Source organism: Cotesia glomerata, linkage group LG1 (genome assembly GCF_020080835.1).
Source record: "Cotesia glomerata isolate CgM1 linkage group LG1, MPM_Cglom_v2.3, whole genome shotgun sequence".
NCBI lineage: Eukaryota > Metazoa > Arthropoda > Insecta > Hymenoptera > Braconidae > Cotesia > Cotesia glomerata.
Window position 1 is genome coordinate 36,059,941 of NC_058158.1, and position 14,410 is coordinate 36,074,350.

The following is a 14,410-nucleotide window of genomic DNA, read 5'->3' on the forward strand; positions in this document are numbered from 1 at the left end:
AATTGATGTAAAAAATTTTAACTTTTTATGAAAAAAAAAATTATTTATTAAATTTATATATAAAAACAAAAATTACTACAACTAGCTATTTTTACTCCAATAACCATTTTAAACTGATGCAAGTTGTAAACATAATACATAAGAAGTAATTTTAGCATCTCTGTTAATCTGGTCATGTCTTTTCTCCTGACACTTTCTTTTTCATCATCCCACCAGTATACAGAGCTACAGTTAAAAATATATAGACATATATACAATGTAAGAGTATCTATCCAAGTTCCAAGTGTATTCAGATCTCACATCGGCCATCTCGCATCTCGAATTTTACATCTAACATCTAACATCTCACATCTTACATCTGCATGCTCCATCATACTTATCCTCATCTCTTTTACTCCATATATAATATAGGACCCCAACACTTATACTTTATACTATACTTACTTACTACTCTTCACCCCTCACTGGCACTCACACTCACACCCACAAAGATGTTCTTTGAGGAGAGTAGACGGACACCATACCAAGATACGAGCATGCCAAGTGAAGTTGAGTCTTTAGTCCTTGCCTCCCATAGACCGGAGAAGAAGATCCTTCCGAGAATCGGCTCGCGTGGTTTTTCGGCGACCACCACTAAATAACCATCCGCCCGGCAGCGTAACCGACTGCTATTGCCCACTATTATAAAGTATATAGTATATAGCATAATGTATATAAAATATAAAGTATACCGAGCCGATGGAATAATGAACAAGAGGAAACGCGTCCGGAAATTCAACTTAACGTATCCTAAAATTTTTTCACCCCGCGTTCTATTCTTCTGACCACAAACATATAAACTCTGTATTTTTATTATTACTCAATGAATATTCATCTAATTAATCCACATTCGACTTTCGATGTTCTGCTAATCAAATAAATTAATCCGCGGTTTTTTGGCAATTAGCTTAAATTTAATTAATTAGTCCCAAGAACTAATTTAAAACATATTGTTAAGTTTCGCGGAAATTTAATGGGTTGCTTAAAAAAATTTTTGATTTCACTCAACTTTGAACGGAAAAAAAAATTACTTGAATAAAATTAAGAAAATTTTTATAAATAATCAAATTATTTTAAAGGAAAAATAAATTTTCTTTCATTTTAGAGTAAAAACAAATTTTTTTGAGTTAATAAAAAATTTATTTTTGTTCCAAAACAATTTTAGTCGTTCTTTTTTATTTTGGAACAAAAAGAAATTTTTTTATTGACTCAAAATGATTTCTTCTAGCTCCAAAATTTGAATCTCTCTTTTATTTTAGAATAAAAAAATTTTTTTTGTCAATAAAATTCTTTTTACTCAAAAAAAAACCAGTTTTCATGAAAAATTTTTAATATTGCTGAATTTTGGACCGAAAAAAGAATTATTTGAATAAAATTAAGAAAGTTTTATAAATAATAAAATTATTTTAAAGGAAAAAAAAAAACTTTCTTCAAAACATTTTCAATTTTTCTTTTATTTTTGGGTGAGTAAAAATTTTTTCGAGTTAAAAAATTAATTTTTGCTCCAAAAAAATCTTAGTCTTTTTTATTTTTGATCAAGAAAAACTTTTTTTAATTCATTAAAAAATTTCTTCCTACTTTAAAATAATTTTTTTTTTCTATTTTGGAGCAAAAAGAAATTTTTTTATTGACTCAAAATGATTTCTTCTAGCTCCAAAATTTGAATCTCTCTTTTATTTTAGAATAAAAGAAATTTTTTTGTCAATAAAAATTCTATTTACTCCAAAAAAAATCAGTTATGAAGAATTTTTAATTTTTCTGAACTTTGGACTGAAAAAAGATTTATTTAAATAAAATTAAGAAAGTTTTATAAATAATGAAATTATTTTGAAGGAAAAATAAATTTTATCTAAAACCAATTTCAATTTTTCTTTTATTTTTGAGTGAGTACAAATTTTTTCGAGTTAAAAAATTTATTTTTACTCCAAAACCGTTTTAGTCTTTTTTATTTTTGATCAAGAAAAACTTTTTTTAATTCAATAAAAAATTTCCTTCTGCTTTAAAATAATTTTTTTATTTATTTAGGAGCAAAAATAAATTTTTTTATTGACTCAAGAATAAAAACAAAAATTATTTCAATCAAGAAGAAATTTTCGATTAAATATAACTAATTTATTCTTGACCTAAAACAATTTTAGTATTTCTTTTATTTTGTAGTAAAAAAATATTTTTTTAATCAGTAAAAAAAATTTTTGCTTCAAAAAAACTTCAGCCTTCATGAAAAATTTCTCAATTATTTAAAGCAAGTTTTTAAAGCTACTGAAAGCTTTCTACTCTCCAGCTTCAATCAAGAATCTTGCAGCCTGAGAGGGAAAATCGGATCTGAAACGTAAATAATGAAAGTAACATTAAATTCTGGAGTTTATAACACACAATACACGTACAATAGAAGTTTACAAGCCGAAGAAAGCAAAGGAGGATAAGGATGATGACAAGGACAAGGATAAGGACGTCGACCCGGGATCAGAAGCAAACTCGTACGTTACTGGAAGAGACGCGCGCGCGAAATGGGTCCCCGCGAGGCGTAACGTTTAACATTTTCAGTAACCGGGCCCCGGGCTCTAAGAGCTCTAAGAGCTCTAAGAGGAGTCGTGCAGAGTATAGAGCCAGATCTCTGCTTAGCGGATAGAGGATAGAAGATAGAAGATGGAAGACGGAGATGTAGGTAGTAGATAGTTAGCGAGCACCTCGTAACACAAACACTCAGCTGTATGGGTGAAAATTTATGTATGTATGTATGTGTGAACCTCATACTGGCTACCCTATTTCGCGTCAAGCTGCGCTCACAATGGTTTTGTTCGCGGAAAAACTCAATACAATAATAGACAATAGATGAATAGATGTGCTCTGCTCCTCGCTCCTCGCTCCTCGCTTCTCGCTCTTTTGAGCCCACCAACCAAACAAATCCCATTAATTTTGTCAACCGTTTCCGAAATGGCTGTCAAATATACAATCTCAATTACATATTTTCCAACGGCCTGCACATGACTGAAAATTCATCCGAGCTACTGATACCATAAAAAATCCTTTTTCAATCCCACTTTCATTCATATCGCATCATATAACTTCGAGATATATTCTCTGTGTTTTTATTATTGATTTATTTGGGGTCCTCGTGGAAATTATTTTAGAGAGTGAAAGTATGTAGCGGAAAAATAGAAAATAAAGTTGGTTTGTTTTGATGAGGAGTTTTGTTAGTTTTTTAAAGTTTTTTATACTTTTTTTTTTAAATACTTCTGATGAAGCTCTTAAAATTATTTTAATTATCTATAATTAAGAGTCATTTTTCATTTAAAAAAAAAAAAAAAAAAAAAAAACAGAATTAAAAGTAAAACAAAGAACTTGTTAAAATTAATTCATTATAATTGTTTAAATTCAAAACAATTTGAATGAAATTTAAAATTTTTTAATTTGATACCAATTAAAAACTTCTCATAATTTTTTATTATAAATATTTTTACAAAGATATACATTTTTAAAGTTCTTAAATTGTATTTAAATTTCAATTCCGAAATAAAAACAAAAAAATTCAATTTTTGTAATTTGATCCAAATTTCTGATAATTTTTATTTATAATTCGCAGACTTTTTATAAAAAACATTTCTATAAGAAAAAAGAAAAATCGAAAAATTACATTATAAATGATAACGTGGCGTCGTATAAAAAACTTAAAAAATTGCAGTTCTAAATAATATTTTTTTAAATTCAAACTTTGAATTTTAATTTTCAAAGCTTTCAATGTAATATTTACATTTTACAATGTAATTTTTGCAAAATTTGTACACGGAAAAAAGAAAACGCGAAAAATTACAGTATATAATGCAACGTGGCGCTCCGTGATTAAAACAAGAAAAATTACAGTTTCAAATTGTAATTATTACAGATTTTATAAGAATTACATTGTAAAATGTAATATTTACTTTAAAAGCTCTGAAAATTAACATTCAAAATTTGAATTTAGAAAAATGTTATTTCGAACTGTAATTTTTCTAGTTTAGATTACGGCGGGACCGATTTTACATTTTATACTGTAACCATTCTTGTTTTCTTTTTTCCGTATAATAATTAAAATCGGAAATTGTAATTTTTCCAGTTTTTTATATGAAACGCAACGTTACATTATATAATGTAATTTTTCTATTTTTCTGTTTTCCGTACAGTACTTTATTAATTTTCTTCAATTTTCAGTGTAAAATTGCACTGATAGAAGTATTTATTTGTACCAAAAGCTATTTTTTAATAGTTAACAAATCATTTATTAGCGACCACTTTTTACTATTAAAAAAATATTTCTTAATATTTAAAATGATTTGTTTGTATTTAATAAATCTAATATTCATTTATTAAATATTAATAAATCTTTTTTAATACTAAGAAATATTTATTAAGGACTAAAAAGTGGTCTCTAATAAATGATTTGTTAAATATTAATAAATATGTTTAACTATAAATAAATCCTTCTATCAGTGTGCTAAAAAATTAACTTTAAAAGAAATCACACGGAAAAAAGTAAACTGTAATAAATAACAGTCGATTTATAATAAGAAATGATCAACTGATAAAAATTACTATTTCAAACAGTAAAATCGCGATTTTACTATTCACTATATAATATTTACCATTTAAACGTTACAATTTACTCTTTACATGTAAGAAAATACTATTTCAAACAGTAATATTCGCTAGGTGAATGTCTAAAATGTTAAAGTATAATAATTAAGAATTCAGACTTTGATATTTATCATTTCGTACCTAAAAAATGATCTTATGATATGTAAAAAGTATAAAATAAAGTTAGTAAATTTCTAATACAAGCAACGTCAATATTTACAAAGTAAAATGGTAAATTTTAAACGCTACGCTAAAAATCAAATTGTAATTATTGACTTGCTTGGACTGGTAAAATGTATATTTTAAAAGTATAATTTTTACTGTTTCAAATGTAAAATTCTCCCAGAGTGAGACCCCCTTCTCTTTCATCTGAGTTCCCCTTCTCATAATATGGACTATCTATTGAAATGGCAATTTTTACTGTTTGAAACTGTAATTTTTTAAGATGAAAGAGTCATTATTTACTATAGTGACAGCTACTAATCACTTATTTTGGATATTAAATTATAAATTGTGGCTTTTATACTTTCTACATTAAGTTCTGTAATATTTATATTTTTGCCACCCCGATGTCCGCTGTACTGTTTGAAACTATAAAAATTAACCGGAATCCAAGTGAATATTACAGTTTACTTTTTTCCGTGTAGAAATGTTTCTTAGTTTAGAATTTTCTTAGCAGAAAATTGAAAATTTGAATATTCGTAAATCATAAATAAAAATTTCCCTAAACCCCAAAAAAAAATCAAAGCTCCTGAATTCTCCCTCGATCCTCATACCCCATAAACTCCTCAAAATTATCCTCAAAACTTATTAATGAGGCTGACGTAAGTGAAATACGATGTGAACACACCCAAAGATCGTAGTAGTCGCCCACCCGCGTGACGCAGACATGAAAGCGCCGGGTTCGGTGTGTTCGCGAGGCCACGTTGCACACGTCCGTGACGAGCTCTCTCTTCTCTTTGCTCTGGCAGAGTAGAGCTGGAGGCCCCCCTTGCTCTTCTCCTCCAGCATGGTAGTCGTCACCCGCCGCCCTATACCTCCATTTCAGACCTCTCGTTGGTTTCGGACCAGCACAGGATAGACCTGAAGACCAAACCCAGATCGATCGCCTGATTTTCCTCCTCTGGATTTCCCGCGGCGGTCACCCCGAGTCGCCCAAAGGGAAACTTCCTCCCTTCTCCTGCCCAACGCTCCCTTATTCCCTTTGGCGAGCCAGCTATTTCGCGATTCTCAGCGTAGCGTTCCGCGGCGAATTCACGACACCCTCCGTTCACTCTTGGGCGTGCTTTTTCCATCAGCTGGCAGCTCACCCTTTCTCCCTTTCCGATCCAGCATCGACCACCCGAGAGAGCTCGATTTTTTTGTTCCTTCTCTACCCTTATGTCTCCCCTCGCTGTCTATCGCCTTCACCTTTTTTGCTTCTCCTCGGCTCGTTTCGGACTTTAACGCCGAAAGAGCAGATCGATCGACCAATTTTTTCCCTCTTGCCTCTCCTTTTTTATATATATTTTTATTTTGAGTTCGTTGCCAGCCGCGATTGCATTCCTATTCCTTTTCCCTCTTTATTTTTATTTTATCTCGCCTTCCTATTTTTTTATCCTATTTATCCAGAGCTCGCGTATTTTGAATAATGATTTATGGCTAACCAGTATCTGGGGTTCTTAAAGATTGATGTCACTCATTTGTTAGCTCTTATACCCGAGTTAAGGATTTACATTAGTTCCACTCCTGATACGCCTATCTGCTCTCACACATACATTACTACACTACACTGTATAACATTAGATACACATATATATGCCGTGCATGTGTGAAACATACAAGATATAAGATATTCATCGCACTGCCCGAGTTTTCATTTGACCTATAATTTAAGCCCGATGTACAGTATACTTGTTTAGGATCCTCCGTTTCTAAATTAAAGTCCCATTAAATATTGTTCAACTCGAAATAATAATAAAATAAAACAAGCTTCTCACTCTTCATGGCCTATAAATACCCTCAATCGATACGTTAATTTAATCTTACGGGCAATAAAAAGGGGATGAATTCCAGTGGTTAAATTTCCCGGTCTTTTAATGACTAACCGAAAAGTAAACAGAATATTTTTTTTTATAATGGTGGAAAGTTTAAAGTTTTTGTAAATATGTATAGATGTTAATCGTTTAACATCTAATCAGGAATTTTTTTTTAAATTCTGGATCGATTTGAAATAAAAAGGTTGTTTCGAAATAGATTTTATCTATCAATCAAACAAACAAATATATCTGGGGATCATAATAATTCTATTATATTATATTTTTTATCTTAATGGGTGTAATTTATCTACTTTTGTTGACATACAAACCCGTATCAAATATCAATAACATGTTATGAATATTCAATCTGTTTTTTTGGATAAATAATATTGGAGATAGTATATTAAATTTTTGTTAGTACTTTTTTAGTTACTTAAGTAACTGAATTATATTTATTTTGATAATTATGAAAAAATTTTGAACTATGAAAATCGTATTGAAGAATTAGATTGTTTTCAATCAAGTAAAAAAATTCTTAGATCTAGTAAAATTTATTTTAACTTATTTTCTTAGTTAAAGAGCTTTTTTCCACTGATAGAAGGATTTGTTTATAGTTAACAATACTTGTCAATACTTAACAAATAATTTATTAAAGACCACTTTTTAGTATTAAACAAATATTTCTTAGTATTTAAAAAGATTTATTAATATTTAATAAATGAATATCAGATTTATTAAATAAAAACAAATCATTTTAAATACTAAGAAATATTTGTTTAATACTAAAAAGTGGTCTCTAATAAATGATTTGTTAATTATTAACAAATATTTTTTAATACAAATAAATCCTTTTATCAGTGTGTTTGATTCAAAACAATAAAATTTTTCAAAATGATTTTTGAGCTTAATTTAAATCAAGTAGAAATTATTCAATCAATTCTTCAAACAAGAGAATACACTCCAAAATTATCATCAAAATTTTATCAATAAATAGTTTTGTAATGCATTATTCAAAATTTCATTTCTTACAAACTTTCCACAAAAAAAAACTTCTTGTATCAAGAAAATTTTAAGGAAGACAAAATTTCTTTTGGAGCAAGAAGAAATTTTCTTGGTTCAAGAAACTTTGACTTCATTCAAGAAATTTTCAATCTTCCTTAATATTTTCTTGAGCCAAAAAAATTTACCCTTTAGTCAAGAATTTTTTTTTCAGTGTACTTTTTCCTAAGCGCTTAATTTTCAACCAAAATAAATATTACCTCAAATTAACAAATTTATTTTTTAATACCAACAATAATAAGCTTCAAAATTTAATTTCTATCCAAAATTACCAATTTTAAAATTTAACCAAAAAAGCAAACTAAAATAAAAAATTCCAAAGTTTTAAAAATTTCTCTTAATTCTCGTAATATTCACAAACATGTTACGTAGTGTATATACCGTATATAATATATCGTATATTGTATAGCTGGGTGGATCCACTCGGCAGCATCGGCAAAGGTTCATCCGCGATTCAGCTAGGCCACTTTAGCCCGCGTACCTTATACCCATATAGTACGAAGTACACAGCACATATAGACAGTGAACACCGAACAGTATATACGGAAGAGCACGTATAGTACATATGTACATATATACATACATAAACTCAATGTATATACGTAGCACATACCCTGTGCTATACCGTGGCAGAGTAGAGCAAGAGCAAGAGGACCAGAATGTCGTCGTGGTGGTTGTCGCAGGCACACGAGATAGAGACCGAGAGGAAGAGAGAAGAGAGGAGAAGCCCTCGGGAGGAAGCAAGACCGAGGAGAGACGGACAGAGGACTTTAGGACAAGGACGAGGACGAGGGGCTTGAGAAAGAGAAAGGAGAGAACGTAACGGCGTTGGCGATGCCTTGGGAAACGCTTTGGTTCCCTGGCACTACTAAGTATAGACGTCCTCGCGACGCCAGCCGTCAATATACCACCCCTAACTAACCTCTATCCTCATCCTCTCTCATCCTCCCTCTGCTCTGCTGCCGCTGCCATTCCTGCTGATGTTCGAGGTATATAGATCGCTGCGGGTGCCGTGGGGTGGCCGAGGGAGAAGAGGGGCTGCTAGTTGTGCCAGTGAGATAGCCAGTGTGTCGTAAGCCCGAGCGAGAGCGAAAAGACACCCGTCACGGGACCGACAGAGATCGAGAGCCCGTCGAGGCAAACGAGGACGCCAGCACGAAACGCCGGATGGACATGGCGCGAGGGAGAAGGTCACAGTGCACGGAATACGAGTAACTGCGATGTAGATATATGTATGTATATATAGCGGGGTGGCAGTGGGTGGTGTATGCCTCTGAGCTGGCGATCTGAGCTTTATATAGTATACACCCGAACGGTCTTTTCTCTCTAGCCTCTAGTCTCTGGTCTCTGTAGTAGTCAGCCGTCCTGTCTCCTGTCTTCTGCCCTGTAGCCTGTATCCTATATCCTGGCTGATGGCATCCTGCCCTACACCCTACACCCCAGACACTATTCTCCGATGTCCTTAGATCTAGAGGAGGGTGCTTTCTCTGTCCCTTTGCTTTTTCTGAGTTCAGCTGAGAACTACCCTGCACGGAAAAAAGAAAACTCGAAAAATTACAGTATATAATGCAACGTAGCGCTTCGTGATGAAAACTGGAAAAATTACAGTTTCAGATTGTAATTATTACAGATTTTATAAGAATTACATTGTACACGGAAAAAAGTAAACTGTAATATTCACTCGGATTCCGGTTAATTTTTATAGTTTCAAATAGTAAAGCGGACATCGGGGTGGCAAAAATATAAATATTACAGAACTTAATGTAGAAAGTATAAAAGCCACAATTTATAATTTAATATCCAAAATAAGTGATTAGTAGCTGTCACTATAGTAAATAATGACTCTTTCATCTTAAAAAATTACAGTTTCAAACAGTAAAAATTGCCATTTCATATGTATAGTCGATATTATGAGGAGAAGGGAAACTCAGATGAAAGAGAAGGGGGTCTCACTCTGGGAGAATTTTACATTTGAAACAGTAAAAATTATACTTTTAAAATATACATTTTACCAGTCCAAGCAAGTCAATAATTACAGTTTGATTTTTAGCGTTGCGTTTAAAATTTACCATTTTACTTTGTAAATATTGACGTTGCTTGTATTAAAAATTTACTAACTTTATTTTATACTTTTTACATATCATAAGATCATTTTTTAGGTCCGAAATGATAAATATCAAAGTCTGAATTCTTAATTATTATACTTTAACATTTTAGACATTCACCTAGCGAATATTACTGTTTGAAATAGTATTTTCTTTCATGTAAAGAGTAAATTGTAACGTTTAAATGGTGAATATTATTAAGTCGATAGTAAAATCACGATTTTACTGTTTGAAATGGTAATTTTTAGCAGTTGATCATTATTAATTATAAATCGACTGTTATTTATTACAGTTTACTTTTTTCCGTGTAGAATGTAATATTTACATTGAAAGCTCTGAATAGTAAATTAAAAAATTTAATTTAGAAAAATGTTATTTCAAACTGTAATTTTGCTAGTTTTGATTATGACGGGGTCAATTTTACATTTTATACTGTAACTATTCTTGTTTTCTTTTTTCCGTGTAATAATTACAATCTGAAACTGTAATTTTTTCAATTTTTTATATGAAACGCCACGTTGGATTATATAATGTAATTTTTCTATTTTTCTTTCTTTCATAAAGTACTTTCTTAATTTTCTTCAATTTTCAGTGGAAAATTGCACTGATAGAAGGATTTATTTGTACCAAAAAATATTTTTTAATAGTTAACAAATCATTTATTAGCGACCAATTTTTAGTATTAAACAAATGTTTCTTATTATTTAAAATAATTTGTTTGTATTTTATAAATCTGATATTCATTTATTAAATATTAATAATTCTTTTTAAATACTAAGAAATATTTATTAAGGACTAAAAAGTGGTCTCTAATAAATGATTTGTTAAATATTAACAAATATTTTTAACTATAAATAAATGCTTCTATCAGTGTGCTAAAAAATTAACTTTAAAAGAAATTAGAAATGTTTTTTACAGTGTGGACAAGTAAATTTAATTTGGATATTTTTAAATGCATTACATTGAAATATATATATTCATTTTTTCTTTCATATAAAATGTATGTAATAGTCACACGATTTTAAATAAAAACAATTAAATTTCTTACTTTTTTTTTATAACGAGAAAAATTTATATCGCAATGTCATAAAAAAGAAACTTTTTCTTCCACTATCAGTTATGAAAAGATACTTAATATTCCACACAATAAAATCTAGATCAAGGTCAATTACCGCACTTAAAGTAAAAATAAAGAACCTAAAAACTCAATATCAAATAATTACTTAATTATTACTATTAAAACCACTTGAGGAATCTCCGTGCTAAAGTACCTAAAGTGATGAAGAAATTAACATCCGATCTAATTATCCAAATTAATTATCATTTTCTATTTCATTGAACTTTCATCCGCTTTACTTTCTTATCATCTATTATGGATAACTTTATAACTTTACAATTATCTTATTTTAAAACAGTAATTGCTATGCAAAAAAATAACTCTAATTTATTAAAAAAAAATCTTGAACCAAAAACATTATTTGAAAGAATTTTGTCATCTTAAATTAAGCAATAAAATTATTGAATCCAGAAAAATTTTAATTTTTTTAATTAAAATTTTTTTCTACTTAATTAAAACCGACCAAATTTTTCAAAATTAATTTTATTTTCACTTAATAATTAACTTTCTTTAAGAAATAAATTTTTGAACCAAGAATATAATTTCTAATAATATAATTTTGTTATTTAATTTTAATTTTAATTTTATTATTTAATTTTTTTAATTTTAATATTATTTCTATTAATATAATTTTAAAGAATTCAAATTTTGTGAATCAAGTATAAAAATTCTTAAATTCTGTCAAATTAATTCAAATCAAAAATAATTTTTCAGAACAAGAATTTTTCTCTTAAACCGAATTAATTTTTTATCAGTGTGAAAATTTAATAAAAAACTATCAACACATCCAATTACCGAATAATTATATAATTTCTCTTGAACAGTAAACATCGCACATGCAATCTTCTGTTACCTAAACAATAACAAAATGATACAAGCCCCATATTACCCAGGATAGAACAGAAGCGGTATAATCGCGACGTAACGCCTGAGCCAGAGGCATCCGAGAGCCCGCAGGCATGCACAAGGTTTAGGACATTGCGGATCTATATAACACATACTAGCACGCAAACATACATACATAGATTTGGTCCTTTCACGGTGGCTGTGTGCGAGTAAACGAGGGAGACGCTTACATCAGTAAGCGACCTCGGGTTTCACGTCGTCCCCGATCCCCGATCCCGGCGTCCTATTCGACTATCCCGCGACGTAATCAGCGAGAGAGAACCTCTTACCTTCCACACCGCATCCCCGATATCTACCGTACCGTGCCGTCTCTTCTCGCCCGCCACCCACCACCCACCGTCCACCGCCTACCACCCGACGCGTCCCTTCTATTCGCCCTAGAAGCTCTCAGCCTTCACAGTCGCAGTCTACAGTCGTCGCCCCGCAAACATCGGCCCCTACAGCCCACCGCCCGGTTCTCCGAGCTATCTCGCTTGCCACCCACCGCCCGCTTCCACCCGACACCTACTCTCACCCTATTCCACTTACCTAACCCGTCTTTCGCGCTATAGTTGCATCACCCTACAGAGATATATAGATATACTGGGCTCCAGTCCAGCGTGATGCACTCGGTGCTCGTCCGAAAAGCACCCTCATAAACCGAACTCCTATCCGGGTTCCGCCGGCATCACGACTCACACCAGCTGCTATCCCTTTTTCTCCGCCTTTCTTTGCTTTTATATATATATATATTATTACTATGTGGATGTATATTTACATATGGATGTGTGCTGAAGGTAGAATAATAGAAGAAGCGGATACTACCACATAACAGAGCACACACTTGTTATTTTTACAGGATTTTTTCGATTTTACATTGTCAAAATTTGTTTAATTTTGGCTCAAATTAATATTTTGTCTAAAAAGAGAGAGATTAAAAATTTTTTTTTTATGGTAGAAAATTTAATTTTTTCAGTTAAAATTCAAAAATTTTTAAGGGTAAATTGTTTATTTTTTTAAAAGAAAAAACATTAATTTTAATTTATATTTTCTTTAAAAATTTCAAAATACAACATAATTAATTGAATTTTTTTTTAACACTCTTTAATTATTACTAGCAACCATCTAGTCACTATGTGACTGCCGAGACTTAAGAACTATAAATAAATAAAATTTTGCTTTATTAAATAATGAATTTTGTTAAATTGCAATGTATTTTCTTAAATATATTGACGATTTTAAAGATATAAGCCGAAGATATATCCCGATATTACACTCATCAAGAGCTTTCATTTGAGTACCCACATGAATTTTGATATATTTTTCATATATTTATATATATAAATATATAAAATATATGAAAAATTAATGTGGGTACTCAAATGAAAGGTCTCAATGAGTGTAATGTCGAGGTGAGCTTATATCTTTAAAAATGTCATTAGTTGACAAGATAGCAAAGTCAGTTCTTAATTATTGACATTTTTAAAGATATAAATAAGCTCATCCTGATGTTACACTCATTAAGAGCTTTCATTTGAGTACCCACATGCATTTTTATATATTTTTCATATATACATATATATATATAAATATATAAAATATATGAAAAATTGATATGGGTACTCAAATGAAAGGTATCGATGATTGTAATGTCGAAATGAGCTTATATCTTTAAAAATGTCATTAGATGACAAGATAGCAAAGTCAGTTCTTAATTATTGACATTTTTTAAGATATAAGCTCATCCCGATGTTATACTCATCAAAAGCTTTCATTTGAGTACCCACATGCATTTTTATATATATTTCATATATACATATATGTAATATATATAAATATATGAAAAAATGATGTGGGTACTCAAATGAAAGGTCTTGATGAGTGTAACATCAGGATAAGCTTATATCTATAAAAATATCAATAGTTCACGAGATACAAGGTCGTTTCTTAATTATGTATCTTGAGACAGAGCATTTTCGAATGCAGCCTAAATATTTATCATCATAAATTGACTATCGGTGATAAAATTTTTGAGACAAAATTTTTCTTATTCTCTTAATAATATAGATTAAATATTTATACAATTATTTTTAAATTGTTATAGTGTGAGAAATATTTGAATTTTTTTAATTATAATTTTTAATGAAAATGAAATAAATTTCTTATTTTTATTTTAATTGAATCAATTGTTTATCTTGATGTTTTAAATTTATAAAGAATATTTCTACCTCAAATCTGAAATAAACTATTTATTTAAAATAAATTTATAACAAAATCTATTATTAAAAAAAAAGTACCAAAAATTCAAATAAATTCACTTAAAAAAAAAATTCTAATCTGTCTCAATAACATAAAAAAAAAAAATTAAAATTAATCAAAAAGCTATAAAACTTATCAAATTATCCGCTCTGGTGTTCAAATCTCATCTGCTCACATCCCAAAGCGAGTCCATAGTCATACATCATTCTTGTATCTACTTATTATTACCATCACATGAAATCATGTGGTAGAGTAGACATCCAGCTTCTAGCTTCTAGCTTCTGCAGTTGTTATGTCTAGCCTCATACACGCACACA